We start from the raw sequence: 18,249 nt of genomic DNA, 5'->3' as shown, positions 1-18,249 counted from the left end.
TAGTAATAGTAACATAGTTTTACATAGTAACATGAAGTTGACAATCCCATTCTTAGAAGGATCCACTTATATAGTACAAAGAATGCTGAAACTCAGAGAAAGCATGTTTAATTTTTGTGTATAACCTTTCACTCCCAAAGTCCTGTGTGTTTCACCTCACCTATCAACCAAAGTCGAGTAATGTTGAACTTTAGAAGTCAATATTCACTTTCACATCCAGCAAAGAGCAAGATATGCAACAGGAAAATATATAATAATCCTTTATTGGTCTCTTGGATTCTTCAGAGATTTGTCATGAAAGTCTTATACAAGGGGGTGCTGTTCAGCAATGCTCACTTGGGGACCATGCTCTTGAAGATCGCACAAAAGTATAATTCCCTGAAGATAAAGTAATTCTCTGACACCACCTAAATCCATGCTAATCGAGTAAAGAGGAGAATGAGTCTGGGAGGGAGAGAATCGAATGTTGCATTTAATGAGGAACTCTTTATTCTTCCCAGTCGGGCCATTTCATGCCGTATAAAAGGAAGGCTGGTATTGGATTACGTCTGATGCTACAAAACAGGTTGAAGAGATAAGTAAAATCCATAGGGACTTAGAGGCATTCATAGGAGTAGAAGACTAATAAAGATTCCTTCCCCTCTGGATGTCTGGGGAAAAAAAATTTCCCATCACCACATGTGGGCATGTCACTGCCTCAGCTACGTATACTTATGATTTGGTAGTTGGAAATCTTTGAGGATGGAATTTTTACCTCTCCTGAGTATGCATGCTTTCTTGATTTTGCCGGTTTAAAGAAAGCTGAAAATCATCCCAGCGGTGTGATGGATGCCCCCAGTTACCTGTAACAAATGTTTCTAATGGTGAATGGTTCTAAATTAGAAAAGCTCAAGATGTTTTGCAGCCCCCTAAAATAATATCTTCAAAATTTTTAGGTATTTTAAATAATTCCTTGAGTGATTAATATTTATGATTTTATATAGAAGCTAACTTGATGCTGTAGTTGGAAAGTTAATAATTTACAGAGGCTGCCTTGTAGTCTAATGGCAACACTTGACTTTTGCTACGGCTGGAGGGCCTGCAACTTTGATGTTCTTGTCTTAAATTAAGAGAAAAGAGAGTCAGGTATCAGCTCCTGTTCAGTTCCTTTTTCTAAGGGGTTCTTTTAAGTGAGTTCCATGAAGCCATAAATGTCTTTTAACAACAATATTGATTGCAAAATAAAGCCTCTTTCCATTATCTTCTTAGAGGAATCACAGATAGAGGTGTTTTAAAAGTCGGAGTAACATTACTTCTTTCCAGAATGTAAGTGTACTGTTAACTCTCTGGAGCACATAAAAGGAAAGTTTCCAGAGGGGTTTGCTTTGTAAGCAAATCTTTTCTTCTTTCCCAATTCAAAATAAATCAAGCAAAGCCAGGGCATTCATTTCCTCTGACTGTGAGTGTATGTGTGTTTTAATTTAGAGAAACTCTAGACTGCTGGATTTTACTTACAAGTTTGGTAACAATCACGTACAATGAACACGACTGCCTGTGACCTTGAGACCTTGGAATTGACAGATAATGGTTCTGAAGGTAACCAGCAGTGCCAATTATCCTGCCCTGGCATCCACTGAAGCTGGTAGACGAAAGCTCAACAAGTCAAACCACCGCATACTGAGGGCACTTAGCAAAAACTCGAAGGATTTCCTTATCCAGTGGACATGATCTGTAGTTATTCATCCTCACTGTGGCTGGTTATTCCCAAATTCCTTCATAATATTAGAATTCAGCAACCCTGCCATTTTATATTCTACTAAAGCATGAAGCAAAAGCCTAACATAAACCTGGACATGTATTTATATTAATGGTCTGTCAAATCGTAAGTAAAAAATTTGTTCAATCCAAATAATGAAAAGTGTTTGTTTTTTTTTAATTGGACTATGGAACACTGATACTTGGGAAACATGATTTTTGATTGCCAAGTGAATGTAAACTAGAGCTAGTTTAAACGTTTTGAACTCATTAGCTGGGCATTTCTATTTTGCAGACTACTTCAGGGCTCAAGCACATAAAAAAAAAAAAAGAGAGAGAGAGAAAACATGGCAATGGAATAATTTCTGATAGCAGGAGGGACAGAAATCTGAATCTCCACTACTTATTCATGGTTAGCATCTTTCCCCTGACTCAATGACTTGTCCATCAATAATCTACAGGAAATAATAAAAACTCATTGAGACAATGCTTTTTTAAATTTCCATACTAAAACACAACTACATCACAATAGGCATAAAAAGCATTCAAAGCAACTTAAGTGACTGTTTTTGTGTTACTAAGTGAACACTTTGTTGATAAATATATAAAGTACTTCAATATCTGATGAGGTTCCAAGTGTTCGATTGATTCAATATTTCTGAACGTTCCATTTATGTTGTTTTTCTAATTCGTCCCTTCCTTTTTTTATTTTAAGATTTCATTTATTCATGTGAGAGAGAGAGAGAGAGAGCATGAGTGGTGGCACAAATGGAGAGGGACAAGCAGACTCCCCACTGAGCAGAGTGCCCAACTCCAGCTCCATCCAAGGACCTGAGATCATGTTGAAGACAGATGCTTAACTGACTGAGCCACCCAGGTGGCCCTAATTGGTCCCTTTCAAACAGAATTTAACATTAGTTCCTTATTTCCCATTTTTAAGCATTTTTCACTGGCTGAAATTGGTCTTACCTTGAGATAATCCCCGTATATTATGTGCTTCCAGAAAAGGCACTGTGTGATACCCTGGACCTTCCATGAGTTTCTCCTTAGCTGCTGTTTTTTTTTTTTGTTTTTTTTTTGTTTTTTTTTTCCCTCAAATCAGATTCATCTACTTTGAAAAAGCATTCCACACAGATCTGTCTGCACCCTGTCTATAGTCTATATGTTACTAATATCCTATCAAATTACATTTTCTTTCTTCTTACAATTTCTGAGTTACATGATTTTAAATATTGATCATCTATTTGTCTATTGATTGATCATCCTCTATCCACAGTAGTCCACCCTTATGGAACAGAGGGACAGCTGTTCCCAAACCCCTAGTGGATGCCTTAAACTACTGATTGTACCAAACCCTGTATATACTGTTTTTTCTATACGTGCATACATATGATAAAGGATTTTTTTTTTAAAGATTTTATTTATTTATTTGACAGAGAGAGATCACAAGTAGGCAGAGAGGCAGGCAGAGAGAAGAGGTGGGGAAGCAGGTTCCCCGCCGAGCAGAGAGCCTGATGCAGGGCTCGATCTCAGGACCCCAAGATCATGACCTGAGCCAAAGGCAGAGGCTTAACCCACTGAGCCACCTAGGCGCTCAAGGTTTTTTGTTTGTTTGTTTGTTTGTTTGTTTTTAAGATTTATTTATTTATTTGAGAGAGAGACAGAGAGAAAGAGAGGGACAGCACAGGAGCGAGAGGGGCAGAGGGAGAGGGAATCTCAAGCAGGCTCCTCCCAGACGCAGGGCTCCATCTCACAACACTGAGATCAGAACCTGAGCCAAAACCAAGAGTCGGATGCTTAACCGACTGCACCACCCAGGTGCTCCTGATAAATTTTAATTTATGAATTAAGCACAGTAATAGATTAACAATAATAACTAGTAGTAAAATATAACAGTTACAACAATACACTGCAATGAAAGTTATGTGACTGCATTCTCTATCTCTCCTCCCAAAATATCTTACTGCACTCTATTCACCCTTCATCTTGGGACAATGAGATGATAAAATGCCTATGTGATGAGAGGAAGTGAAGGGAATGACAGGCACTGTGATGTAGACCAGGCTACTATTGACCTTCTGATGATACAGAAGGAAGGTCATCTGTATCTCTACCTCATTCAACTAAGGGCAACTGAAACCACTGAAAGTTAGACTACAGATAAGGAGGAGGGCTGCTGTATATGCTTACAGGTTTTGTCCACTTGTATTGATTTCACCTTACCAAAACTCCACAAAAATATAAGAACTTCTGAAGACCTTGCTTCATTTCTCGACACTTGCTTATTGACTTATGCTAGGTAATCAGTAATAGGCTAGTGAGGCATCTCAGGATCTTTAATACGTGATGGAAATATATTATTACTAATCCATTAGTTAGCATTAGTTAGTTAGTTAGTTGCAAGAAGAATACCATTGAGAAACCTACCAGCTATATGAGTAAATCAGAATATAGAGGGAAAAGATACTGGGGAAAATAATCCTGTTATTAATTAGTTTTTCCTAGAATCCCACTCAGTCTCATGATTTTCCAGGAAATTAAATTGATCAAAGTTTTATAAATCACTTGGGTCGCCTGGATGGCTCAGTCATTGTTTCTGTCTTAGGCTCAGGCCATGATACCAGGGTCCTAGGATCAAGCCCCTTATCAGGCTCCCCACCCAGCAGGAAGCCTGCTTCTCCCTCTCCCACTCCCCCTGTTTCTGTTCCCTCTCTCGCTGTGTCTCTCTCCGTCAAATAAATAAATAAAATACTTTTTTTTAAAAAAGGTTTGTAAATCACAAATAGGTTGTTATTCTTACCATTGACCTAATGAGAAAATACCTTTCAAATAACACATTTTAGCAGATATTTCCAAAATTATTTTGTTCTATTTTCCTATTGCCATGCAAATAAAAATAAAATTACAAAATAATTGAAGTTTTGGGGTGCCTTGGTAGTGCAGTCAGTTTAGTTTCTGACTCTTGGTTTCGGCTCAGATCATGATCTCAGGTCATGATCTCATAGTCCTAGGATCAAGCCCTGCTTCAGACTCCTTGCTCAGTGCAGAGTCTGCTTATCCCTCTCCCTCTGCTCCCCCCACCTTCTCTCTCTCTCGCTCGCTCAAATAAACAAATAAAATATTTTAGTTTGTACAAACTGTACAGAATTCTTTCTCATGGCTACCAGGAATCCTGTGCTTTCATTGTGTCTGGTTTCACATTTAAGAAGCATAGATTATTCATCTAGAAAAGGGCAGAACAATTTACCCTAACATTCTGTTTTCATAAGCAATTTTAGATAATTACACAATTCAAGCAGAGTTGGTTTGAAGTTACATTACACAGATTATATAACAGTGTAATGCTTTAGCAGAGTACTACTGAGGAGTCTGGAATTTTATTTCTAGTATTAGCTTCAATTCTAATTACACATGTGAGCTTGAACTAGTCACTTGATCTCAGTTTTCTCATCTATACATTGAGACACTTGGCCTGAATTATGTCAATTTTTCTTTCATTTAATACTTCATGTTTATGTCAGTTTTCACTTCACTTTAGCTCCCAGATCATTGCCTTGAAATATCTGAACTTTTTATCCTATTTGAAAATGTTTACAGATTTACAAAATGCCATAAAATTTAACAAGTCTGCTTTTTATTTTTATTTATTTATTTTGGTGGGGAGGGGCAAAGGGAGCAGAGAGAGAGAATCTTAAGCAGGCTCCATGTCCAGCATGGACCCTGATGCAGGGCTGGAGATCATGACCTGAGCTGAAATCAAGATTGGGTCGCTTAACAGACTGAGCCCCCCAGGATCCCCCAAGAAATCTACTTTTTAAAATATTTTTATAGTTTAAAGACATTATCTTTGGGCAGAATTTCCAATTAAAGGTATTTATAAAAAGTTAGAAAATTATTTAAATACCATTTAAATAGATCCATTTAAAGGACAGAATAAGGGCTATATTCCTCTGATAAAAAATGGCTTTGAAGACTGAACCCAAACCAACTTTCCAGTGGGTGAAATGAGGAAACAATTTCTAAACAGAGGTAATCCATACACTCGGTATTTCTGTTGTGAGAAGTAAATGTTTATTCTAATGCATTTAAAGCAAGGAGTATTAATGATTAATGACATTTTTGATTCTGTAACTAGACCTACAAATTCTTGAATAATTAATGAGGTACTCAACACTGCATGGGATCTCCATCTACTAGGAATTTGTGTGTGTGTGTGTGTGTGTGTGTGTTTTCAAGTTATTAATATTGAAAATGGTACAAAAAACATGAGGGAGAAATTTGGGATTGAAGTAATAATGTCTCTCAAAATATACAGGTTTTTTATTTCTTGTTTTTCATGTTAAATGTTTGCAAACTGTAAGTGAGATAACTATGATCTAATAGCATAAATAATGATAATTTTTTCTTAATTATGTCATCTTCTATAATAATAATGAATAGCCATTGAGAAATTGCTAAATTGTAGATAGTGCTGGATTTTAAGAATAATATGAGTTAGAAGGTATATAAGATTGAAAAGCAGTCATAATTCTTCATACCGTTTAGTCTGTTAGGTTGAGAGAAAATTATTTTAATGGGCCATCTTTTAAGGAATTACTTTTGCATTCAGTGGAGATACAGTTTTTGAGACATAAAACGAGAAAATAAGTGTTAGTCTATAAGTCATTACCATGTCATCCTAAATTCTAAAAGATAATCTCATTCTTCATATTTCATATCTTATTATTATTTTCAGGTTGAGTTCTTAAAAAGAAGACTTATAATCCTATGATGATGACAGAATTAAAGACATAGATTTGAATGAGATCTTTAAGAATGTTTAACTCAATTTCTTTATTTTAAAAATCAGTAAACTGAAGCTTGGGCAGGTTAAAATGCTCCAGAATTCCCTCTAAGTCTGTGACATTCATTCCGTATCTCTTAAATGAAGCCTTCATTTTGAAGTAATTCTTGTGATGGAGCAGCTCTGTGGTGTAAGGTCTTCAGATACTTGGAGAGTCTAGAAATGTAGCATTTCCTGTCACTTTGGAAATGTGTCACAGTTCCCTACATGGTGACAAAGTGGAAGGCCTCAGAGTATGTAAATTACCATTGAGTTCAGCTATAAGTTATTCTCATTTCATTATCAAATAAAAACTGAGCGAAAAGTTACATAATACACAGTCATGACAAAAATGTTTTAAAAACTAGCAATAAAATTATTTAGAATTTTGACAGTATTGTTAATATAGTCCAGGTAGTTTTAATGTATATAAAATTAGTGTCATAAAGCCTACCTTTTTCATTCAGCTAATAATATGATATACAGTAATATTCACATTTACGCATAGTAGGTATACATATAACAGTGCAGTCACAAAACTGCAAATATTTCACTCCTCTGGAAATCAGAGAGCTTCAAAGTTAAATTGTAGGACAACTGGATTTCTAGTAGGATTTCTGTAGGACAACTAATTTCTAAATACACTTTTGGAAGCTTAAGTATTTTAAGTTTATCAATGAAAATAGAATTCTGAGGATCTTATCATCTTTACATTCTAAAAATATTTTTGAATGTGAATTATGGGTCACCGACTAGGAATATGATGGTAAACAAGATAAACACAGCCTCTGGCCTCTAACCATGAAGAGAATAAAATAATAACGGTTTAAGAAAATACATTTTGACATGGAAAAAGTGTGTCACAGTAGAAAATAATTAAAGTACAAATTAAATTAATTTACATTAAATTATGTGTTTAAATCACTTTTTTGTACTTTAATTTACATATGCACCCATTTTTTTTTTTTAAGATTTTATTTATTTATTTGACAGAGATCCCAAGTCAGCAGAGAGGCAGGCAGAGAGAGAGGAGGAAGCAGGCTCCCTGCTGAGCAGAGAGCCTGATGTGAGGCTGGATCCCAAGACCCTGGGATCATGACCTGAGCCGAAGGCAGAGGCCTTAACCCACTGAGCCACCCAGGTGCCCCTTTATGCACCCATTTTTAATGTACAACTTGATGAATTTGGACAAATACATAGCTCCATGTACTGACCATCCCAAACACTGTATTTCTATCACCCGCAAAGTTTCTTCATGCCCTTTTGCAATCTTCCCCCAAACCTCTCCCTAGGCAACCATGGTTCTGATTTAAATCACTATTGATTCATTTTGCCTGCTGTAAAACTTCTTATGATAGAATCATTCTCACATCCTTTGGTTGTCATCCCAAATCTCAGAGTTTAAATTCTAAGACTAAAATCTATAAGAAGAATAAAACAGGGAAAATATCAAGCCAGGCCCTGTATTGAAAGATGATCTAATAAAGCAATATCATTAAATTCAGCAGTAGGCCTTGGGATATTAGTCAATACAATACCCCACATTTTATTATTTTTTATACAGCATTCTATATTTTATTATGCATTTGTGAATTATATGAACAGAATACACTTTTAAGAACTTTTACTTTATTGTATCACTTTCTATGATTTCTTCAATTAATCAGAAACATCTGTGTGTTTCCTAAACAACTGTTATTATTTACCTTAAGAATTCTGTAGTTTGTATAAAAAACTTGATTTCTCTTTTCATGTTCACTGATTAAGGACAAAACCCTAACCCACTCCTAGGAAAGGTATAGGATTTATGGTTCCTATTTTTGTGATAAGCTCATTTCTAGCTCCATTTTATGTCTTTATGTCTTTGTTGAATTTCTGTAGTCTATTTTCTTCGAGTCACCTGGTTCTTCAAAGTGTACATTACTGTGCACTGACTTTGGTCAATTAATTAAATCAAACTCATATAAAATTTCTAATCATTTAAGAATTAGTTCAGAGGACCACCCCAAATTATTGTCTTAACCTCAAAATTCCTCTTTTAAAAAATGAAATATCATTTGATACATAATTTTAGCATGGATCAATCTCCTTTAGAAACTCACTGGCAATTTAGAAAGTACTGAAATTTGGTAAATTTGATAATTGTTGGATATGACCCTTTGCTGTTAGTGTTTATGTGCACTGCATTTCCCAGAAGCAAAGTCCAAATCCTACCAGATGCTTTGACAGCTCTGTCTTAGCCCATTACTCTAATTAATCTAGGCTTATTATCAAGGCTTCCAACTTGCAAATAGAAAGTCAAAGAAGATATAGAATTAGTGAACTTTCTGAGATTAATTAGGAGGAAAAGAAGCCTCCAAACATTTCCGATATAGTAAATTCTTTGATCTATAACAATACCATGTACATTCCCAACACACATCTGAAATAAAAGCTTGAAGGCATAAAAAATGTGCTCATAATAGAAATTATGGCTGAAGCTAGCCAGATGCCTCTTCATTTGTAATACATTGCTAAATTATACTACACACATATGGTTTTTAGTTATCCAAATATTATTAAAACATAAGAATTACAACTCTTTTCTCTATTGAGACTAAAAGCACTAACAAGTTTCTTGCCATAAGGAAGAAACAAGTTCCTAATATCGAAAATATAAATATTTTATGCATATAGCTTAATCACCTCAAAGACAGGAGGAATGCGGTTCAAGAGTTGCATTGGGGGGCTCCTGGGTAGCTCAGTGGGTTAAAGCCTCTGCCTTCAGCTCAGGTCATGATCCCAGAGTCCTGGGATTGAGCCCCACATCGGGCTCTCTGCTCAGCAGGGAGCCTGCTTCCTCCTCTCTCTGCCTGCCTCTCTGCCTACTTGGGATCTCTGTCAAATAAATAAATAAAATCTTAAAAAAAAAAAAAAAGAGTTACATTAAGTAGTACTTCAGAGTAAACACTTGCTTCATAACATGAAAGCAAATTCATACATTTAAAGGAAACATAAGACGACGACAAAACTAAGTTGACATTGTACATTCTTGAATTTACGATAATTATGCTTTCGGCCTTAAATTGCAAAATGTAAACACATAAAGTAAAAACTTCCGAAATACAAGTAGACTTATATTTAAAGGTTAAAAACAAGGTGGGGCGCCGGGGTGGCTCTGTTGGTTAAGCAGCTGACTCATGATTTCAGCTCGAGTCATGATCTCAGCTCAGGTCATGATCTCACATCATGAGATTCAGCCCCAGGTAGGGCTCAGCGCTCATTATTGAGTCTGTGTAAGAGTCTCTCTCTCCTTCTCCCTTTGCCCCTTTCCCTCACTCGTTCTCTCTCTCTCAAATAAATAAATAAATAAATGATAAATCTTTAAAGATAAAAACAAGGGTATTATATATTTTGGATTGTTTCTGACCCTCTGAGTGGAAAACAGTCTTCTATGCCAAAATTAAATAAATCAAAGAAATTCTCTCTAATGTAGGTTGGTTACCATAAGAGCTATGATTCCTAAGTAGCCCACTAAAAGTAACTTCTAGGGAGTTAAATTAAGGATAAGCTCCAACATGGCAAATGTTTGACAAGGATGTTTTGCCGTATCCTGTCAGTTCTAAGAAATACTGGAGGTCTGGCTTTCAGGGTATTTTATTTTACCAGGCAGCTAAACTCAAAGTTTGCATCTCATACCTGTCCTACAAGCACATTTCAGGCCAATCACCTGACTTCATACTAATTTATTGTTTTAGAAATAAGATTAACTTTACTGGCATTTATAAAATCGTATACTACAGACCTCTCGAATAAGAATTGTATTGGAATCTTGTTAAAAATGCATATTCCTGAATGCCACCATATCTCTATCACATCAGAATATAAATTATAGAGGTCAAAGAGAGTGCATTTTTAATCAACTTTGTATTCAATACATATGCAACAAACCAAATTACCAGGTTAATAATATAAGATGTAAGAACAGAAGGGATAGGATCTGATGAAAATTTCAGATCCTTTTGCCTTCCAGGTATGAAGAAGTAACTCCCCTCTTTCTGGACCTTCACCTTGGTGTGGGAAGAAGGCAAGGGCATCTGAGAGACTCCAGTACCCTGGGTGGGACTTCTGTTTTATTTTAACTCATTTGTAGTTATCAGTATCTGAAAATATATATTTTATTTCTTATTGCTCTCACTAACAATTATGAGCAGAGGTGGAGGGAACAGTTGTCAATAAGTATTTTATGAATGAGCAAATGAATTAAATGTCTGCATGTAACATTATCCTTTATATATCTCCATGAAGGTACCAGGCATTTATGATGAATTCTATAGCCCCCTGACTGTGAAGATGACTTCAGTTCCTCAATAACTGAGAGGATCAATTCCAGCCTTATAGAAGCAGAAGAATTTTTTTTTTCAGTCTTTGATATTGGAATGCCCTTCCCCACTACTTCTTACCCCCAGTTTAATAAATGATAATCTTATAAATAACCTCTCAGCCTTCAATCATCTTCTCTTCTGTGAAAAGTTCCTGGTGCTTTTAGACATCATTAATAAAATTTCAGCAGTCATTCTTAATAAAAATCCCATAACCAAAATAAAAATGTAATAATGACTTAAAAATGATAATCTAACAATAATATTCACATTGTTAATGTTTGATCATTAGCTTTAAAATCAAGAACTATCACTGACACCCATTGATTTTTTTTTTTTTTCTTATTTCAATGTTCAGTTTCTTTACTAACTCTCATCTCTCTAAAGGGCAGGTGCAGACATCTGGGTCAATAGCAAGAAATGGTCACTTAAAGATACTGCTCTGATTGGAGACTTTGCTCACATGTTGGAAGGTCCCCTCCCAGGGAACTACTCTCAAACCATTCTCTGGGTCTCCTTGCTTCCAGGATCTAGTTCACAGCCTTGGAAGACTTAGACTCCCAAAATGGAGTGACTACTCTTAGTTCCAAAGAGGAAGACACTTATAAAGGCATTCTTCCTTAGCTTGTCCAGTCACTGGAACATTCCATCGATGAGGTCACGACCATGAAGTTCTAGGTGAGCTCTTCAAAGAAGGAGTACTTGGAGTATCATAGGGACCAGCCATCCTTATCAAACTACAGCAGCACCACAGAAAGGGTGTCCTTGTTGGAGCATTTGCACATAAAGCCATTCAACACAAAGGTCATCTTGGTCAGATGAGTAAAGGAGTCCTTGGCCTTCGACTTAGCAGGCAGTACCTGCTCATCTTCATCCATCTCCTCAGCAACAGTCCTCTTTACACTCTGGCTGGGGATTCTGCTTTCCTCCGGTGAATCTTTCACTTTCTGTGAGGTATCCATTTTAGGCTACATGTCTGCAAACATTTTAACATCAAACTGGGCTATCTTCTCACCTTCTGGGAAAGAGTTTCACCTTTCCCTGAACAGTCTGGAAATGGGACTAGTCAATGCATATAAGAAACCAGTGGCTAATATTGGGGGAGGTCTGGTTGAGAGAAAGCCCCAGGACTTGTTGACGGAGCCATTGTGGGGTTCAGACAACTGTGATGTTAGCCAACGTCATGTGTTCTCCATCAAAAAAGTCCTGGTTTTCAAGTGAGCACCCAACAGCCCCAAAAGTTACCCCACCTCCTCATTTCCATGCTCTGCATCCTGCTTGTTGTGGCACATGATGCCCAAGGTGGGCAGGTACTGACTGGCTGGTGGCACTATGCTGCTATCAACAAAATTCACCTAATGTGTCACCTGTTGTTTCTAGAGTACATCCTGGCAGCTCCTCGTTGCTCACAGGGTAGGCAGTGACATTGCTCTCAAATACACAGGATCCATGGTTACCTTAAAGTGCTGGAAACTTGCTGGAAATTTATGGAGAAATTAAGGGGTGTAGTTGGTTTGGGCAAAGTGGAAGTGGGGAGCTATGGACAACATGCCAACCTGAACCCCACCATACTGAGCTGCAATGAGGGCCTTGAAGTTCTTCTAATTTTCAGGATATGCATATAGGATTCCAGCCACCATGGTGATTGCACAGAGAAAGGGCCACTGATTCTTCACTAGCAGCTTTTGATTTATCTTTACATCTTCATTCCAGCCATCACTGCCATTCCATTCTCTTGTTCTTTTGACAGCATCATTGCGAATGATACCGAATTGATCACCCATCTAGCTCATCTTCAGTCTTGTGTATTCCCAGAATACTTTTTTGAAAATCCATATCTAAGTGTGACACATATCCACTTAAAACATTTCTATGTTTCCATATTACTCATTGGATAAAATTCATAATCTTTTGATTGATGTAGAAGATCTCCATTATCTGGTCTTTAACTTTTACTGGAAATGATTCCTGACAATTTCTGAAATTTACCTCCTTTGCCAGACAAAACTATTTATGGTTTCTCAAAGGTATAAAAATGTTTTCTGTTTCTGTACCTTGGCATATGTTCTCTCATTTTGAAAAGCTCTTCTGACTACTTAAGGACCTGGAAAATGGCTACTCAACTCTAACTCAAGTAGATTGTCTGTATGAAAATGTCTCTGACTTCCCAGTGTTTGTCATTTATTACCTCTTTGTATTTCCCTTCTATGTTTTACAAGCTCTTATCATAGGCACTCTTTATATTGTTCTGAAGCCATTTTTTATGTGAAATAAGTTGATCATTTTGAGCTTCTTTACTATTAACTTCTAAAGAAAAATCTAAACAGACATATTTTTAATCACTTGACACCCGACCCCTACTCTCAAAGCCATAGAAAACTAAATAATGGGATGATTTCCAGATCCATGGTTTCCTGGTCAATCCACTGAACAGAAAACACAGATCAACTAGGTGATCATATTTTATCTTTCAGGAACTTGAACTGGAAAACGTAGGAGCAATAAAGTAGCTTTTAGCAGAAAATAAATCTAGAGAGGCCCTCTCAAGGAAACCCTGAAATACTTTATGTCAGGTAAGGCGAAGAGCAAGATTCATGCTGGAGTTATGAGGAAAGAATAGTTAGGAGTAAATAGGAACTATATGGCAAATCAAGTATCTGTGCACAATGGAAAACAAGACAAAGTAAACTAGTAGCAAAAGGGCGGAATGATAAAAATTTGGAGGATCATGAATCATTTTAGAACAGAATCCATAATCATTAATAATTCTGTCTAATCTACAGCTTATGTACTGCCTGAGATCCCACCCCCTGCAAGGAAAAAAAAATTAGGTTTCTAAATTCTCTTATTGCTCTGCAATATTATAATTTCTATCTACTCATGGCCTAATTATGCATTTTTTTTCTTGGATAAATAGTTATTCTTAAAACAGCATCTTCATTACTCGAAGTAACTTGAGTGACTCCCTTCTTTTTAGCCTTCTTTTTAGCCATGAAGTCCTAACTAGAACATCTTTTCCCACCACAGCAGGAATTTCACACAGGCTGGGATCCCCTCATCTCTCATTATATCTCCTAAATATCACAAGTACCTTCCTTTTCCCCAAGTACTAGATACTATTAACATGCCCCAGTCTGTCCCTAAAGTCTTTTTGCTTACCCTACAAGTTGCCGATTTATTGCAAGCAGGAGAGTTACAGTTTATAATCTCTTATAGTAACTACCATGAAGGAGCAGAGACAGGACAGCTAAATTATCTGAAGAAAAAAAAAAGAGTTAATCAAACGTCTTAACTCACATATGAACAAGTATTTCAAGGTGCATCATATCCCACAGAGATTAGAGTAGGGAACAGTGAAGATAGTAAAACTAGCTGGTCACTTAGTCAAAGAATGATAGACGTCTACAACATCTGATACAGCTACTGAGATGAGCACTTTTAAAAGGTCTATTTGCAAAACATTCTCATATTCCCAAAACTTCCCCATTTGAGGCTCTCAACCGGCCCTTAAATTCTGCATAGTGATTTGTTCAGGTGACACCATTTCTTGTATCCAAAATTTCAATTAACTCCACACACCCTCACGTTCCTCAGTTTCTTCCCAGGTCTGGAAACCTCTCATTTTAGACTTTCTGAGAGTATACAAATGTCATAATATTAAATAACATGGCAGAAATGGCATAGCTATAACAAACATACTTTTTGAATTATTATCTATATTTGCATATATCAATGCAAGAAGCTCAATAATTCCACAGATTACTAACCACTAATTTACAATATATTCATTTATAAGTGGTAATTCCTTCAGGTCAGCAACCTAAATTATCTGTAACTTAATTTTCTATATCACCATATTACCCCACAAGAGTGTTATGAAGTATGGCTAATTAATGATTATAGCATCTTGAAAATTCAATGTGCCATATTAATGCTAAATAATATGGTAGCAATGACATTAGGTGTGTAGTACATCAATGGACATTTATAAGTGATAAACAAATTAAACAAACATATCATTGTCTGAACTATTACTCATTCAAAAGTGGATTAGTTCATATTTATATTTGCCTAATCTAAAGACAGACTGTATTAACTTAATTATTATTCCATTTCTATTCTAAGAAATACACTAGGATATATTTTACAAGTTGGAAAATGAGAAAACCAAACACGACAATGTGATTTTTACATTCAAAGCTTAAAATCTTTCAAAGAGAAAAAATTTACACACCTGACTTCACAATCCACTCATGCTCATGCAACCATGATGTTTGCTTTATTCAAGCAGCATATATATATAATATATATATATAATATATATATTATATATATATAAAATTGGTAATATCAGAATCATTACTATGTTCTCAGTGTACTGACATCCTGTTAAAAATTTCTAAAATAATGACATATCCAGTATATGACAAGATTTGATTTTGAAAACATGTGATCTATAGATCAATAAATTAGAGATAACTACCCAGGTCATATTCTCTGGGTAATAAGGAGAAAATATAAGGTAGTTCTTTCATAGCTAAAAAGATATTAGTATAGGCAGAAAAATGTTCCCAGATACATCAGGACATAGAAAGTTCGCTATATTTGATCACTGTATTTTCTTCTCCCTAACACTGTCTGTATTTTTGTTAAGATATGGGTAAGTCTAGAACTGAGCCCTTGTGTTTCATGAACAAATCCACCAGCAGATGGAGTTTGGGAGGTGACTCTTGAGACTAAGAGTGGTTTGGTAAAAGGTCTGTTAAACCAGCCTGCAGATTCCATTCCCCTAGCCAAAATGATCAGCTCAGCTGTGAAAGAATTACAAGACTATTCTTTGAATAGCTAGGTAAGAAGTGTTTTTACTCTACCTATGGGAAAATGAAGACGCTGTTATTTCTAATTACTTTTAACCATGAGGAAATCAGCCTAAGGACAAAGGAAGAGAACAAAAATAAAGAAATGTTAAAAGAAACAGAGATGAATCCCTCATCAGATTAGGTCTCAAGCCTTTCTTACTTCTACATTATTCACGTACATGAGCCAGTACACAGGTTGTACAATGGTATGGATTGTAAAACGATATGAACAATACAAACCGACCTCTTCTATAATGGTATAAACTCTTTACACCAATGACTTTAGCATATAAATGTGTGTGTGTGTGTGTGTGTGTATACGCACATCTATATATATATCCCAAGTACCATGTATGTTTGACCATAAAAAAATTTATTACATATTTTTATCTTAAAATGTTTTTGATTCCTAGTTGATTCTAAATAACCCACAAATTTGTTTGGTTGCTGTTATTTACTATAGGGCTCCTAAGATACTGTCCTTTATAGCTCTTTCATTATAGTCTTTGCCACTCCAGAGAGTCTTTCTTGCTTCTGATTTCCTTCATGAATGTTCTTCCTTTTCCTTTTCATGGTGTTCTTTCTTTTCAGTTTATCCTACTGCTTCTGCAATATTACTGACTTAACAAAGTTTCATGAGATGGTTTAAAAATGTGCAGCCTAGTAAAAGCTTTCTATACCTCTCTGGGTCTCTGGAGTTCAACCTTACTATTGAAGTGCATATAGCTTAGAAAATAATAGTTTTTAGAGGGATGCCTGGCTGTTTCAGTTGGTTAAGTGACTGGCTTCAGGTCAGGTCATGATCCCAGGGTCCTGGGATGGAGCCCCGAATAGGGCTCCCTGCTCAGTGGGGAGCCTGCTTCTCCCTTACCTTCTGCTCCTCCCCCTGCCTGTGCTCTTTCTCTCTGTCAATAAATAAATAAATAAAATCTTTAAAAAATAATAGTTCTTAAAAAGATATATAGATAAAATATAGAGATAAGTTAGATTGATGGCTGAAATTACATATTATATGTCTATGGAGATATGTCTACATTATCTCATTCTATTGCATCTCAGATAAGGATTTTACCTGATTCTTATCAGTGTGAACAGTGTATGTAGAACTCCCCACTCCTTAAGTATGGAATACATGGTGGTTTGTTTCAAAAGAATACACTTTGAAAAGAGAAAAAGAAAAAGAAAAACTTCACAGTGGAGGAATCTGTCAAATACCACCTCAGCCAGGTAACCATGATTAACACCAATAAGTCATGTCAATTCATGTACTCTTGGTATGATGTCTTCAGAACAGAAGTTATCTCTGCAGTCTTCCAACCAAAAACCCATAACCCCAGTCTAATTATAGGAAACAAATCAGACAAATCCCAGTTGAGGGATATTCCACAAATATGTGAGCAGTTCTCCTCAAAACTGTCAAGGTATCAAAAACAAGGAAAGGGAACAAGGGAAATATGAGAGAATCTATGGCCAAAAGGAGCCTAAGGAGATGTGATGACTAATTGCAATATGGTATCTTGTATGGGATTTTAGAGTAGAAAAAGCTAAAGAAATATGAAAAAACAGTGAGCTCTAGTTAATAATAATGCATCAATACCAGTTCACTAATTATGATAACATATTAATATAAGATGTAAATAAAATGAGAATTTAAATGGGTGTATATGGAACTCTACCCTACACTCACACTTTAGAATACTCAAAAAGTATTCTGAAATAAAAAAGATTAATTAAAAAATAAACTATATTTGGGGTGCTTGAACTGGCTTAGGTGATGTTTTCTATCTTTGAGCTACTCATCTAGAGCCTAAGCCAGAAGCAGTCTAAATGAGCACCTTAGGCCATTTTCCCCATGTCCATACCACTGAGCTCTTACATTGCTGAGCTCTGACACTTAGGTAGAGAAAAAAGTCACACACACACACGGAAAGAGAAATAAGAAAAAAAGCAGTCCTTCTCCCAGACTATGTATCTAACTCTCAACCTGGTGGGCTTATCAAGAACAGCAGAGCTATGGGGCGCGTGGGTGGCTCAGTATGTTAACCCTCTGCCTTCGGTTCAGGTCATGATCTCGGGCTCCTGGGATGGAGTCCTGCATTGGGCTCTCTGCTCAGCAGGAAGCCTGCTTCCCTCTCTCTCTCTGCCTGCCTCTCGTCTACTTGTGATCTCACTCTGTCAAATAAATAAATAAAATCTTAAAAAAAAAAAAAAAGAACAGCAGAGCTGTGCCTGTTTAAGGGGCCCGGGAAAAGGTGAAAATAGACATCAACGCCAAGAGAATACTTGCTTGTCTGTTTCTATTTACAGCCCCTCCATTCCTTTCCCTATGGTCCCCCCCTTCCACCAGTGAATCATCAGTGTCCTTCATCCACATCATAATTTCTATCCCTGTGTGTAGATGAGGGAAATACTAAAATATTAACACAGCATTTATTGTGTACCACTAAAATAACAAATAAATCTTAAATGACAT

General features: G+C 36.2%; 1 pseudogene; it reads right to left on the bottom strand.

The window, feature by feature from the left end:
• Window positions 1-6,559: 6,559 nt before the first annotated feature.
• On the bottom strand, window positions 6,560-12,557 carry LOC116854814 (annotated as a pseudogene).
• Between the last annotated feature and the right edge of the window lie 5,692 nt (window positions 12,558-18,249).

This window comes from Lontra canadensis, unplaced genomic scaffold, assembly GCF_010015895.1.
Source record: "Lontra canadensis isolate GAN:19392208 unplaced genomic scaffold, GSC_riverotter_1.0 scaffold95, whole genome shotgun sequence".
Lineage (NCBI taxonomy): Eukaryota > Metazoa > Chordata > Mammalia > Carnivora > Mustelidae > Lontra > Lontra canadensis.
The sequence above is the reverse complement of the archived record's forward strand: the minus strand, read 5'-3'. Positions and strand labels throughout refer to the sequence as shown.